Source organism: Eriocheir sinensis, chromosome 6 (assembly GCF_024679095.1).
Source record: "Eriocheir sinensis breed Jianghai 21 chromosome 6, ASM2467909v1, whole genome shotgun sequence".
In the NCBI taxonomy this organism is placed as follows: domain Eukaryota; kingdom Metazoa; phylum Arthropoda; class Malacostraca; order Decapoda; family Varunidae; genus Eriocheir; species Eriocheir sinensis.
The window spans coordinates 2,604,646-2,620,897 of record NC_066514.1 but is presented as its reverse complement, the minus strand read 5'-3'; the positions used below and the strand labels follow the sequence as shown (position 1 = coordinate 2,620,897).

At 43.1% G+C, this 16,252-nt stretch overlaps 1 long non-coding RNA gene across 3 annotated transcripts; it reads left to right on the top strand.

Annotated features, from left to right (window-relative positions):
- Positions 1–4,967: 4,967 nt before the first annotated feature.
- Positions 4,968–6,558, top strand: LOC126988250 (uncharacterized). Of its 3 annotated transcripts, none has more exons than XR_007741804.1 (3): positions 4,968–5,975; positions 6,028–6,079; positions 6,288–6,558. It is a non-coding gene; the product is annotated as an uncharacterized LOC126988250 (long non-coding RNA). The 3 variants fall into 3 exon arrangements; XR_007741800.1 differs by having other exon boundaries at positions 6,262–6,558; XR_007741801.1 differs by having other exon boundaries at positions 4,968–6,001; positions 6,054–6,079; positions 6,236–6,558.
- Positions 6,559–16,252: the final 9,694 nt, after the last annotated feature.

The following is a 16,252-nucleotide window of genomic DNA, read 5'->3' as shown; positions in this document are numbered from 1 at the left end:
TAGACATTATGAGTAAAATCGTATAGACATTATGAGTAAATCGTATAGACATTATGAGTAAATCGTATAGACATTATGAGTAAAATCGTATAGACATTATGAGTAAAATCGTATAGACATTATGAGTAAATCGTATAGACATTATGAGTAAATCGTATAGACATTATGAGTAAATCGTATAGACATTATGAGTAAATCGTATAGACATTATGAGTAAATCGTATAGACATTATGAGTAAAATCGTAGACATTATGAGTAAATCGTAAACAGATTATGAGTAAAATCGTACATATTATATGAGTAAAATCGTATAGACATTATGAGTAAAATCGTATAGACATTATGAGTAAAATCGTATAGACATTATGAGTAAAATCGTATAGACATTATGAGTAAAATCGTAGACATTATGAGTAAATCGTATAGACATTATGAGTAAAATCGTATAGACATTATGAGTAAAATCGTATAGACATTATGAGTAAATCGTATAGACATTATGAGTAAATCGTAGACATTATGAGTAAAATCGTATAGACATTATGAGTAAAATCGTATAGACATTATGAGTAAAATCGTATAGACATTATGAGTAAAATCGTATAGACATTATGAGTAAAATCGTATAGACATTATGAGTAAATCGTATAGACATTATGAGTAAAATCGTATAGACATTATGAGTAAAATCGTATAGACATTATGAGTAAATCGTATAGACATTATGAGTAAAATCGTATAGACATTATGAGTAAAATCGTATAGACATTATGAGTAAAATCGTATAGACATTATGAGTAAAATCGTATAGACATTATGAGTAAATCGTATAGACATTATGTGTAAATCGTATAGACATTATGAGTAAAATCGTATAGACATTATGAGTAAATCGTATAGACATTATGAGTAAAATCGTATAGACATTATGAGTAAAATCGTATAGACATTATGAGTAAAATCGTACACATTATGAGTAAATCGTAAACAGATTATGAGTAAAATCGTAGCCATTGTATATAATGAGTAAAAACGTTTGTTAGACAGATGAGTAATAATTAAATATAAAACGTATAGACAGATATATTTAATGATTAAAAACGTATAGAACCAGTAAAACATAACAGGTATAGGCCTAATATGAGTAGGCCTACCTAAGACGTAATATATAGATAATTATAGGCCTAATAAATCAGATTATAGCAAAAAAAAGAAAACCTTATAAAATTTATGGATATTGATCATTAGTATTGTTGTGAAGAAATATATATATTTAAAACAGATATAACAACAGAGGTATAGATAGACAGACAGACAGACAGACAGAGAATGATAGACAGACAGACAGACAGAGAATGACAGACAGACAGATATAGACAGCCTAAAAAATTAAAATATATATAATCACCTCTCCAAACACGTACAAACAAACACACAAACACACACAAAAACACTAATTATTATATATCCATAGCTAGATAGACAGACAGTCAGAGAATGATAGACAGACAGACAGATATAGACAGCCTAAAAAAATAAAATATATATATAATCAGCTGTCCAAACACACACACACACACACACACACACACACACACACACACACACAAACAAACACACACAAACAAACACTCATTATTATATCCACAGCTAGACAGACAGACAGATAGACAGACAGCCCCCCAAAAAATAAATATAAAATCATCATCTGTCCAAACACGTACAAACACACACACACACACACACAAACACACACACACAAAAAAAAAAAAAACACTAATTATTATATCCATAGACAGACAGACAGACAGATAGACAGCTAGACAACCCCAAAAAAATACAAATAATATAATCATCTGTCCAAACACGTACAAACACACACACACACACACACACACACACAAACAAACACACACAAAAAAACACTAATTATTATATATCCACAGCTAGACAGACAGACAGACAGACAGACCCCCCAAAAAATACAAATAAAATCATCATCTGTCCAAACACGCACAAACACACACACAAACACAAATACACAAAAAGCACTAATTATTATATATCCACAGCTAGACAGACAGACAGACAGACAGACAGACCCCAAAAAAATACAAATAAAATCATCATCTGTCCAAACACGTACAAACACACACACAAACACACAAACAAACACAAAAAAACACTAATTATTATATCCACAGCTAGACAGATAGACAGACAGACAGACAGACAGACCCCCAAAAAATACAAATAAAATAATCATCTGTCCAAACACGCACAAACACACACACAAACACAAACACACAAAAAAACACTAATTATTATATATCCACAGCTAGACAGACAGACAGACAGACAGACAGACCCCCCAAAAAATAAAAAATAAAATAATCAGCTGTCCAAACACACACACACACACACACAAACAAACACACAAAAAAACACTAATTATTATATCCATAGACAGACAGACAGACAGATAGACAGACAGACAGATAGACAGCTAGACAACCCCCCAAAAATACAAATAATATAATCATCTGTCCAAACACGTACAAACACACACACACACACAAACACAAACACACAAAAAACACTAATTATTATATATCCACAGCTAGACAGACAGACAGACAGATAGATAGACAGACAGACCCCCAAAAAATACAAATAAAATCATCATCTGTCCAAACACGTACAAACACACACACACACAAACACACAAAAAAACACTCATTATTATATCCACAGCTAGACAGACAGACAGACAGACAGACAGACCCCCAAAAAATACAAATAAAATCATCATCTGTCCAAACACGTACAAACACACACACAAACACAAACACACAAAAAACACTAATTTATTATTATATCCACAGCTAGACAGACAGACAGACAGACAGACCCCCAAAAAATACAAATAAAATCATCATCTGTCCAAACACGTACAAACACACACACAAACACAAACACACAAAAAAACACTCATTATTATATCCATAGCTAGACAGACAGACAGATAGACAGACACAGACCCCCCAAAAATAAGAATAAAATCATCATCTGTCCAAACACGTACAAACACACACACAAACACACAAACACACAGAAAAACACTAATTTATTATTATATCCACAGCTAGACAGACAGACAGACAGACAGACAGATAGACAGCTAGACAACCCCAAAAAAATACAAATAAAATCATCATCTGTCCAAACACGTACAAACACACACACACACACACAAACACAAACACACAGAAAAACACTAATTATTATATACACAGCTAGACAGACAGACAGACAGACAGACAGACCCCCAAAAAATACAAATAAAATCATCATCTGTCCAAACACGTACAAACACACACACAAACACACAAACAAACACCAAATACCATCCCCATACAAGTCGAGGACGCGTATTAAACACGTTCTTAAGACACGTATCACCCAAGGAGGCTTAAATAGGACCATAGAGACTAAACTTAAGACCAAAATAAGAGAAGAGGAGGAGGAAGAAGAGGAAGAAGAGGAGGAGGAAGAAGAAGAGGAGGAGGAAGAAGAGGAGGAGACATTACCTGCGTCTCTGCCTTCCTTCCTTACCTGTGACCTCCTGGACCCCTAATTAAGGCCCCCAGGTGAGTCCTTTGACCAATTAACACCTGCTCTTTAACCCCCAGAGCTTGACCTCGCCCTGGGGGTCACGAGGTCACCCTGGGGTCACCCTGGGGTCACTCCTCCACTGACGGCTGAGACGCTTTCTGACCTTTGGGGTGATTGGGGGGCGTTCTGGGGTGCAGGGGAGATGGGGGGCGCTTATTTGGGGTGGAAATGTTGCTTTACAGGGGGTGATAAGGTTCTAAAATGGAGGAAATTGGGGAGATTAAGATTAGGGTGATGGGGTGCTTGTTTTGGGTGATTTGGGGGTGTTCTGGGGTGCAGGGGAGATGGGGGACGCTTATTTGGGGTGGAAATGTTGCTTTACAGGGGGTGATAAGGTTCTAAAATGGAGGATATTGGGGAGATTAAGATTGGGGTGATGGGGTGCTTGTTTTGGGTGACTTGGGGGTGTTCTGGGGTGCAGGGGAGATGGGGGGCGCTTATTTGGGGTGGAAATGTTGCTTTACAGGGGGTGATAAGGTTCTAAAATGGAGGAAATTGGGGAGATTAAGATTGGGGTGATGGGGTGCTTGTTTTGGGTGACTTAGGGGTGTTCTGGGGTGCAGGGGAGATGGGGGACGCTTATTTGGGGTGGAAATGTTGCTTTACAGGGGGTGATAAGGTTCTGAATGGGGAGATTAGGTTTGGGGTGATTAGGTAGAGGTGGGGTGCATGTTTTGGGTTGGGGCAGATTTGGGGAGCATGTTTTGTGGGTGGGCGTGTTGGGGTGAGTATGTAGGGGTGATGGGGAGGATGTTTTGCCTTGGGGAGGATGTTTTGTGGGTGTGAATGTAGAGGTTGGGATGTGAGGGTGGTGGGGAGAGGGTGGGGAGCATGTTTAAGTGTCAGTATTGTGGTTGGGGTGACAGGAAGGAGGTGGGGAGTATTTACTGGGTTTGGGAGGAGGTGGGGAGCATGTGTTGGGGGTCGTGGGGAGAAGATGGGGAGGATATTTCACCGTTTTGTGGTTGGGGTGACAGGAAGGAGGTTGGGAGCATATATTGGGTTCAGGAGGAGGTGGGGAGCATGTGTTTGGGGTCGTGGGGAGAAGATAGGGAGGATATTTTACCGTTTTGTGGTTGGGGTGACAGGAAGGAGGTCGGGAGCATATATTGGGTTGTGGAGGAGGTGGGGAGTATGCGTTTGGGGTCGTGGGGAGAAGATGGGGAGGATATTTCACCGTCTTGCGGTTGGGGTGACAGGAAGGAGGTTGGGAGCATATATTGGGTTGCGGAGGAGGTGGGGAGTATGCGTCTGGGCTGGTGGGGAGGATATTTTACCGTCTTGTGGTCGGGGTGACAGGGAGGAAGTGGGGAGCATAACTTGGCTAATATGGAAGTAAAATTATTCACCCCTTGAAAAGTTCATTAATACTTGCGTTTCGAATTAATTTTTGCCGGAAAACTAAAGAAATTTGAAAGTGTTCTTGTATTAAGTCTCCGAGCGCAGTCTTGCATATTGTATTTCGGCAACGGGGGAGGACGGGTTCAAGTCAGGTCATGGTCAGGTTAGGTTATACAGGTAACTCGATTTATGCGGGTATTGTGTCCTTGAAGAGTTGGCGTAAATGAAAATCAATGTAAATCGAACAAGAGGTCGGTTTGTACCTTTATTGCCTACCGTATCACTCTGACTCCTCTCCCTCTCGTGGTTCCTCCTCTGGCTGCCCTTCCCCTCGTGGTAGCACAGCAGCGAGGGTATTTTTGATGTTGAGTTGGGTAGCGTGGGTACTGTATTGTTGTTCAAGTGGCGCGCGGGAAGAACCGAGCTCAGCTATGTGGCCGCGGCGCCGTGTAAGTCGAGTCGCGTGAGACGTCTGGTGGACACTCCATAAAATATCGCGTCTAAGTGAAAAAAAACGTGTAAATTAAACATTTATTTGGATTTTGGACCCCGTGTCATTTCAAAAACACGTAAACCAAACTCGCGTTAACCGAGAGTTACCAGAAAAGGTGTTGTATTATGTTAACGAGCGCAGTCTAGCACACAGCATTTCAGCATGAGGTGGCGGTACAGGCTTGGTTATAGTTAGGTTAGGTTAGGCTTGGTTATAGTTAGGTTAGGTTAGGTTTGGTTATAGTTAGGTTAGGTTAGGTTTGGTTATAGTTAGGTTAGGTTAGGTTTGGTTATAGTTAGGTTAGGTTAGGTTTGGTTATAGTTAGGTTAGGTTAGGCTTGGTTATAGTTAGGTTAGGTTAGGCTTGGTTATAGTTAGGTTAGGTTAGGCTTGGTTATAGTTAGGTTAGGTTAGGCTTGGTTATAGTTAGGTTAGGTTAGGCTTGGTTATAGTTAGGTTAGGTTAGGTTTGGTTATAGTTAGGTTAGGTTAGGTTTGGTTATAGGTAGGTTAGGTTAGGCTTGGTTATAGTTAGGTTAGGTTAGGCTTGGTTATAGTTAGGTTAGGTTAGGTTAGGTTATAGTTAGGTTAGGTTAGGCTTGGTTATAGTTAGGTTAGGTTAGGTTAGGTTATAGTTAGGTTAGGTTAGGTTAGGTTATAGTTAGGTTAGGTTAGGTTTGGTTATAGTTAGGTTAGGTTAGGCTTGGTTATAGTTAAGTTAGGTTAGGCTTGGTTATAGATAGGTTAGGTTAGGCTTGGTTATAGTTAGGTTAGGTTAGGTTTGGTTATATCGGGTTCGGTCAGGTTGGGTTTCGTTATCGGGTTCGTCAAGTTTAATTGTTGACGAAAATTTCTGATATGCTTTACGCTGTATAGTTGTTGGCATTAGCGGCAGGAAAGACTATGCTTATCTCTGGGTTGGGGTGATAGAGGAGAGGTGGGGTGCATGTTTTGTGGTGGGGAAGATATGGGGAGCATGTTTTGTGGGTGGGGGTGATGCAAGGGTGATGGGGAGGATGTTTTGTGGGTGTGATTGTAGAGGTTGGGATATACGGGTGGTGGGGAGAGGGTGGGGAGCATGTTTTGTGGGTGGGCGTGTTGGGGTGAGTATGTAGGGGTGATGGGGAGGATGTTTTGCCCTGGGGAGGATATTTTATGGGTGTGATTGTAGAGGTTGTGATGTGAGGGTGGTGGGGAGCATGTTTTGTGGGTGGGCGTGTTGGGGTGAGTATGCAGGGGTGATGGGGAGGATGTTTTGCCCTGGGGAGGATATTTTATGGGTGTGATTGTAGAGGTTGGGATATACGGGTGGTGGGGAGAGGGTGCGGACCATGTTTAAGTGTCGGTATTGTGGTTGGGGTGACAGGAAGGAGGTGGGGAGTATTTATTGGGATGGGGAGGAGTTGGGGAAGGCTGCGGTTATCTCTGTATTCCCTGTCCGGTTCGGTTGTTCGTCGGGAGTATAGATTTCGTAACGTCGCAATGTTATCGCTGAAGGGATATGCGTTAAACTTTTGACCGATGCTTGTGAGATACCAGAAGTACACGACAACACACATTTCACATATTTATCATGCACAGTTAAGTCTAAGCAAACCAAATCTAATCTACCTTATCCTGACCAAATTTAAGTAATGTAACTACAGGAGATGAACCAGTTTTTACATCTAACCTAACCTAACCTAACCTAACCTAACCTAACCTAATCTAAGCAAACCAAATCTAACCTACCTTATCCTGACCAAATTTAAGTAACGTAACTACAAGAGATGAACCAGTTTTTACATCTAACCTAACCTAATCTAAGCAAACCAAATCTAATCTACCTTATCCTGACCAAATTTAAGTAACGTAACTACAGGAGATGAACCAGCTTTTATATCTAACCTAACCTAACCTAATCTAAGCAAACCAAATCTAATCTACCTTATCCTGACCAAATTTAAGTAACCTAACTACCGGAGATGAACCAGGTTTTACATCTAACCTAACCTAACCTAACCTAATCTAAGCAAACCAAATCTAATCTACCTTATCCTGACCAAATTTAAGTAACCTAACTACAGGAGATGAACCAGCTTTTATATCTAACCTAACCTAACCTAACCTAATCTAAGCAAACCAAATCTAATCTACCTTATCCTGACCAAATTTAAGTAACGTAACTACAGGAGATGAACCAGCTTTTACATCTAACCTAACCTAACCTAACCTACCTTATCCTGACCAAATTTAAGTAACCTAACTACTGGAGATGAACTAACTTTTACATCTAACCTAACCTAACCTAACCTACCTTATCCTGACCAAATTTAAGTAACCTAACTACCGGAGATGAACCAATATCTAACCTAACCTAACCTAATCTACCTTATCCAGACCAAATTTAAGTAACCTAACTACTGGAGATGAACCAACTCTTATATCTAACCTAACCTAACCTAACCTACCTTATCCGGACCAAATTTAAGTAACGTAACTTCCGGAGATGAACCAACCTTTATATCTAACCTAACCTAACCTAACCTAACCTACCTTATCCTGACCAAATTTAAGTAACCTAACTACCGGAAATGAACCAACTTTTACATCTAACCTAACCTAACCTAACCTGCATCTCGCCGCCAAATATGATAAATTAAAATAAATCCCTCGACATATTCTCCTCAGACCATTTTTAACCGTGTAGCAGCGACGGGCCAAATTTGTGGCTTTACCGTGTAGCAGCGACGGGCCAAATTTGTGGCTTTATCATGTAGCAGCGACGGGCCAAATTTGTGGCTTTACCGTGTAGCAGTGACGGGCCAAATTTGTGGCTTTACCGTGTAGCAGCGACGGGCCAAATTTGTGCCATGATATAAACCCCCAAAATAGATGATACATAATCTGATCACAAATGCTTCGATATATATTATGAAATGGTTTGTGTGAGGGGTGATTTTTTCTCATTTTTCTCGCTCGGAGGGACCATTAAGAAACACGATCCCTGCTGCTACCAGGTCAAGGCCTAATACCTCGGGAATGAGTGATTTGCAGTGGAGAGCGAAACGGAAGTGTATTATATGTGCTCAGAGTACTTCATGTAGCGCAAATGTATCCTTCACAGTGAGACGGGTGTACTTCTGGAAAGGTACGATTTTGTGTGTGTTATGGTGGGGCAGTGGGCGGGATTGGGTGGAGGTGGGGACCATGTTTTGAGTGTCATTGGGGGCTGGTTAGGCTATGAAAACACAGCCTCTATAGCCCTGGCAGTTTAGGTTGCTTGCGGCTGTCGTAGTTTTGCGTGACGGGAGAAGGTGGGACTGTGTTTTGAGTGTGTTGTGTGTCTTCCTCAGTGTTGTTTGGGGCTGGTTAGGCCATAAAACACAGCCTCTATAGCCCTGGCAGTTTAGGTTTCTTGCGGCTGTCGTAGTTTTGCGTGACGGGAGAAAGTGGGGCCATGTTTTGAGTGTGTTGTGTGTCTTCCTCAGTGTTGTTTGGGGGCTGCTTAGGCCTTGAAACACAACCTCTATAGCCCTGGCAGTTTAGGTTACTTGCGGCTGTCGTAGTTTTGCGTGACGGGAGAATGTGGGGCCATGTTTTGAGTGTGTTGTGTGTCTTCCTCAGTGTTGTTTGGGGGCTGGTTAGGCCATGAAACACAGCCTCTATAGCCCTGGCAGTTTAGGTTGCTTGCGGCTGTCGTAGTTTTGCGTGACGGGGAGAAAGTGGGGCTGTGTTTTGAGTGTGTTGTGTGTCTTCCTCAGTGTTGTTTGGGGGCTGGTTAGGCTATGAAAACACAGCCTCTATAGCCCTGGCAGTTTAGGTTGCTTGTGGCTGTCGTAGTTTTGCGTGACGGGGAGAAAGTGGGGCTGTGTTTTGAGTGTGTTGTGTGTCTTCCTCAGTGTTGTTTGGGGGCTGGTTAGGCTATGAAACACAGCCTCTATAGCCCTGGCAGTTTAGGTTGCTTGCGGCTGTCGTAGTTTTGCGTGACGGGGAGAAAGTGGGGCCATGTTTTGAGTGTGTTGTGTGTCTTCCTCAGTGTTGTTTGGGGGCTGGGTAGGCCATGAAACACAGCCTCTATAGCCCTGGCAGTTTAGGTTGCTTGCGGCTGTCGTAGTTTTGCGTGACGGGAGAAGGTGGGACTGTGTTTTGAGTGTGTTGTGTGTCTTCCTCAGTGTTGTTTGGGGCTGGTTAGGCGTGAAACACAACCTCTTAAGCCCTGGCAGTTTAGGTTGCTTGCGGCTGTCGTAGTTTTGCGTGATGGGAGAAGGTGGGGGCTATGTTTTGAGTGTGTTGTGGTGGAGCTGTGGGGGTGATAGGGAGGAGGTGGGAACCATGTTTTGAGTGTGTGTGTGTGTGTGTGTGTGTGTGTGTGTGTGTGTGTGTGTGTGTGTGTGTGTGTAGCTCCGACAGGCATTCTTGAGGGGTCTCCTTGCTAGCCTCAGCCTGTTAGTGGCACAGACAAATTCTACTTCTATTGGCTGCTGGATACATGACTTGCCTGGCCCGTTCTGCTTCCTGGTGCTTCTCTTGATTGAAGTCGCTGAAGCTGGGATTGATTGAAGCTCTGGGTAGCATGTGGGCAATGTTCTACCACTTAGCAATGCAGTCATCCCTCAAATAGTACGGTTTCCGATAGCTTGGTTTCGATTTTATATGGATTGTCGTAGATCTTTTAGGATTTTTAAATTTCCTGCACATTGGGATATTTAAAAATCCTTAAAAATCGTCTTAGAAAATCCATATAAAACCAAAACGGAATTATTGGAAACTGTGCTATTTGACGGACGACTGGTTTGAAAGATCATTGCGCTTCGATAGAACTTGAACCACGCTTGTACGCTGAACTCTCGGCCATCTCCGCGGGGTTGCTGGTTGTAGGGAGAATTTCCGTTATGAATGTAATGCTTTGCCTGTATGGACGAAGGAAGGCTTGAGGCTGATATTTTTTTGTTGGGAGATGTGGACCATGTTACGGGGGTGTTTAAGGGGCGACAATGTAACATACACTCCCAGGTCTTTCTCTGCCTCTGTGGTGGATAGTGGAGTGTTTCCCATGTGGTATTGGTGTGCTGGATATCCCTTCACTGGTAGCCTGGTAACATATACTCCCATGTCTTTCTCTGCCTCTGTGGTGGATAGTGGAGTGTTTCCCATGTGGTATTGGTGTGCTGGATATCCCTTCACTGGTAGCCTGGTAACATACACTCCCAGGTCTTTCTCTGCCTCTGTGGTGGATAGTGGAGTGTTTCCCATGTGGTATTGGTGTGCTGGATATCCCTTCACTGGTAGCCTGGTAACATACACTCCCAGGTCTTTCTCTGCCTCTGTGGTGGATAGTGGAGTGTTTCCCATGTGGTATTGGTGTGCTGGATATCCCTTCACTGGTAGCCTGGGAAGGAATTATAGGAGAAGGGAACAGACCCCAGGAGACGGGACACAACCCCCGATTAATACCCGGTACCCATTCACTGCTGGGTGGACAGGGGCGTAGGGTATCGGAAAAGCCGCCCAAATTTTTTCCACTCCGCCTGGGAATCGAACCCGGGCTCTCTTGGTTGTGAGCTGAGTGTGCTAACCACTGCACCACGAAGCCCCCCATACGTACATCAAACATTAATTAAGACAACAATAGTAACATTAATTGAACTCTGCAATCATCCATCACAACAGCCCTCTCTAGGTCACAGCTTTCCCCAAAAGAAAGGTCTTAACCCGGTAGCAGCAGGGATCATGTTTCTTAATGGTCCCTCCAAGCGAGAAAAATGAGAAAAAATCACCCCTCACACAAACCATTTCATAATATATTTCGAAGCATTTGTGATCAGATTATGCATCATCTATTTTGGGGGGTTATATCATGGCACAAATTTGGCCCATCGCTGCTACATGGTAAAGCCACAAATTTGGCCCGTCGCTGCTACACGGTGAAGCCACAAATTTGACCCGTTGCTGCTACATGGTAAAGCCACAAATTTGGCCCGTCGCTGCTACACGGTAAAGCCACAAATTTGGCCCGTCGTTGCTACACGGTAAAGCCACAAATTTGGCCCGTCGTTGCTACACGGTAAAGCCACAAATTTGGCCCGTCACTGCTACATGGTAAAGCCACAAATTTGGCCTGTTGCTGCTACACGGTAAAGCCACAAATTTGGCCCGTCGCTGCTACATGGTAAAGCCACAAATTTGGCCCGTCGCTGCTACAAGGTAAAGCCACAAATTTGGCCCGTCGCTGCTACATGGTAAAGCCACAAATTTGGCCCGTTGCTGCTACACGGTAAAGCCACAAATTTGGCCCGTCGCTGCTACATGGTAAAGCCACAAATTTGGCCCGTCGCTGCTACACGGTAAAGCCACAAATTTGGCCCGTCGCTGCTACACGGTAAAGCCACAAATTTGGCCCGTCGCTGCTACATGGTGAAGCCACAAATTTGACCCGTCACTGCTACACGGTAAAGCCACAAATTTGGCCCGTCGCTGCTACACGGTGAAGCCACAAATTTGACCCGTCGCTGCTACATGGTGAAGCCACAAATTTGACCCGTCACTGCTACACAGGCAACATCACCAGAAAGTCGAGCAAAAGCATAGGCATCCTTATAAGACACTACAAAGTATTTATTAAAGTATTTTTTACTCTACATATAGTACGACGCTTTTCTTACCCAAAAACGATACTTAAAACCACCTCGCGTCTTATACCAACAAAGATTCATATTTACAAAAGTTTACGCCTTGTGCAGGAAGGACGGGTTGAACGATTTACAGTCCCGCAAGTAAATTTTGGTCCTAATCAGCCACTTTGTAGGCACTGACTAGGACCGACACCTCTGCTCCCAGGCACTCAAAGCACCCTAGAGCATGTGCCAACACCTCGCCTTACCCCAGTGACTGTACTTCTTGGCACCAGCAACCCTGAAGCGTCACTATTGAAGGATGATGAGTAGCTTCTCCACAGGCCGTTGGGTGTCGAACTGGGTATCATTGTGTAAGCATTGGTGGACTGTCCTGGGCCTCACGCCACCCAGCAGCTGAAAGTGGGGTTCCTTTAACCGTGTAGCAGTGACGGGCCAAATTTGTGGCTTTACCGTGTAGCAGCGACGGGCCAAATTTGTGGCTTTACTGTGTAGCAGCGACGGGCCAAATTTGTGGCTTCACCGTGTAGCAGCGACGGGCCAAATTTGTGGCTTCACCGTGTATGACGGGCCAAATTGTGGCTTTACCGTGTAGCAGCGACAGGCCAAATTGTGGCTTTACCGTGTAGCAGCCATGGGCCAAAGTCGTGGCTTTCCCGGGTCGCAGCGTCGGGCCAACGTTGTCGCTTTACCGTGTAGCAGCGACGGGCCAAATTTGTGGCTTCACCGTGTAGCAGCGACGGGACAAATTTGTGGCTTTACCGTGTAGCAGCGACGCAAATTTGTGGCTTTACCGTGTAGCAGCGACGCCAAATTTGTGGCTTTACCGGCGTAGCAGCGACGGGCCAAATTTGTGGCTTTACCGTGTAGCGACAGGACAAATTTGTGGCTTTACCGTGTAGCAGCGACGGGCCAAATTTGTGGCTTTACTGTGTAGCAGCGACGGGCCAAATTTGTGGCTTTACCGTGTAGCAGCGACGGGCCAAATTTGTGCCACGATATAAACCCCCAAAATAGATGATACATAATCTGATCACAAATGCTTTGATATATATTATGAAATGGTTTGTGTGAGGGGTGATTTTTTCTCATTTTTCTCGCTTGGAGGGACCATTAAGAAACATGATCCCCGCTGCTACTGGGTTAATGAAGGACAAATCTATTTATAACGAAGCTTTGTTGGTGTACTGGCGGGCACCCTGCCTGACCAAACCCTCACATTTGCCTATCAAGGTTAAGGACAGAGCTCATTGACTTGCCACATTTACGAGGTCTAAAACGCTCAAGGAGAATTTACCCAGCTACTTAGTGTATTCAGCAGTAATGCCTGTAACTCTCTCAGGCCACAGAAGAAGGGTCACACTATCAGAAGGGTCATGAAACTACCCCTGGAAATGCCCAAAACTCCTATGAAAGCCTTGTCGAATATGTGTGCTTGGGTGCAGGGATGTTTAATATGGCACTATGTCAATTTCCTTTATATTTTCCTGTGATGCCCTTTCATGGATACTACTACTACTACTACTACTACTACTACTACTACTACTTGCTCCGTCTCGTCTCCATCAATCAGCTACTATTTTCAAGTTAAGCGATTTTCCATCCTCTTCAATCGTCATTCAAGACCTCTGTGTTATTCTACAGGAAGGAAAATATATCGCCTTAGTTGAATACCGAGTCTGCCTTATCCCGAGAAGCACTATTTCGCAAAACAAATGCACAAACAATGAGTTAGTTAGTTAGTTAGTTAGTTAGTTAGAAGTGTTGGATCTTCACATATAAGTCGATGTAATACCTACAAACTCACTCGTACAAAAAGTTAAATAAAAAAGTTAAATGTAAACAAGTAATCATGCCTTTAAGTAAAATATCAAAACAGACAAATCAGTTTCATTAGTGTTATTGAAAGACTATTTTGGCGTTTCCGAAGTCAGGTGTAAGAGAGAGAGAGAGAGAGAGAGAGAGAGAGAGAGAGAGAGGAAACTGTACAAAGAGAGAAATAGATAGATTGGGAGAAGGAAAACAGGAAAAAAATACGAAAAGGAAAGAGTATGAAGAGAGAGAGAGAGAGAGAGAGAGAGAGAGAGAGAGAGAGAGAGAGAGAAAGGAAACTGTACCAAGAGAGAAATAGACAGATTGAAAGAAAGAAAACAGGAAAAAAATACGAAAAGGAAACAGTAGAGAGAGAGAGAGAGAGAGAGAGAGAGAGAGAGAGAGAGAGAGAGAGAGAGAGAGAGATAACACTCATCCATCCCAGGCTGTGTACCAGCGAGCCTTGGATGCTCGGATGTGCATCCTGCCTATATCCTCAGTAAGATAGTTTGAGACGTCACAATGAAAAGTCTGATAAAACGCTTCCTTCCGGTGGTAGCGTGAATCATCTTAATCTTCTGTGACTGGGTATAGTTGGTCTTGACGGAGGGGCTGTAGGAGGGCTCTCAGTGTCTCAGGAGCGGTGTTTTCAAGGAGTCAGAACGTTCGGAACAGAGGGATTTTGTGCTTGTGGTGTTTGCTTCTGTCTGTGTGTGGTTTTTGCGCCCGTCTAGGATCGTGTGGGTGAGTTGAATCGTGTGTGTGTGTGTTTGTGTGTGTGCGCGCGATTTCTGCGCCCGTTTTAATTAAGGGAGGAGGAACTTATGTGTGTGTGTGTGTGTGTGTGTGTGTGTGTGTGTGTGATTTCTGCGCCCGTGTTAATTAAGGGAGGAGGAACTTGTGTGTGTGTGTGTGTGTGTGTGTGTGTGTGTGTGTGTGTGTGTGTGTGTGTGTGTGTGTGTGTGTGTATAGTACTACTACTACTACTACTACTACTACTACTACTACTACTACTACTACTACTACTACTACTACTACTACTACTACTACTACTATTACTACTACTACTACTACTACTACTACTACTACTCCAGTCTCCTCTACCGTAAGAATCACGAGAAAACAAACAAACAAACAAAGAACAGCTACACAGTCCTTTTATGCTTGAGTTTCTGGTTTCACAATACAGATTTCCCTTTAAAAGCTTATCACTGTGAAATGCCATAGGGTGTGTGTGTGTGTGTGTGTGTGTGTGTGTGTGTGTGTGTGTGTGTGCGAGAGACTTAGGCTGGTATTTCTAAAGGTCTAAGAGGGGGTCAATCGGGTTCTAATGAGTGTTTCTTCAGGTTCAAGGTACAGAGGAAGGGTCACACTACCACCAGGGTCATAAAACTACTCTTGGAAATGCCCACAACTCCTACGAAAGCCTTGTCAAATGTGTGTTTCCTTAGGTTCATGGTACAGAGGAAGGGTCACACTACCACCAGGGTCATAAAACTACCCCTGGAAATGCTCACAACTCCTAGGAAAGTCTTGTCAAATATGTGTTTCCTTAGGTTCATGGTACAGAGGAAGGGTCACACTACCACCAGGGTCATAAAACTACCCCTGGAAATGCTCACAACTCCTTGGAAAGCCTTGTCAAATGTGTGTTTCCTTAGGTTCATGGTACAGAGGAAGGGTCACACTACCACCAGGGTCATAAAACTACCCCTGGAAATGCTCACAACTCCTAGGAAAGTCTTGTCAAATATGTGTTTCCTTAGGTTCATGGTACAGAGGAAGGGTCACACTACCACCAGGGTCATAAAACTACTCTTGGAAATGCCCACAACTCCTACGAAAGTCTTGTCAAATATGTGTTCTTGGACCGCGAAATGTCTTAAAACACGAACCTTAACCACCAGATAGCAAACCGTCTATTTTTATTGTTTTGTTCATTCAGTCATTATAATCTTGCACTGCGCTTCCCAATATGTGATGTCTGCTCGCACGGACTGGATAGATAATACTGTAGTGTCCCCTTAAAGGTCCAAATCAATGCCCGTTTTCTGTTTCCAAAGGGGGTTCCATATACCCACTTTTTCGTTCTTCTTTTGAGCTGTTCCGCTATGAATCACTTACACTTATATACTTCAATGTGCACTTTTAGTTACTTTACTGCGCACTTAAATACTTCAGCCTGCATTGAGCTTGTTTTGGTACACTTTAATTCCACCGGCTTTTGTTTTTCGGTTTTCTTTTCCATTGATTTCTTCATTAACTTGCTTTGGACATTTCATTTTGCATTACAGTAGTTACCCCACGAAGGTCCAAGT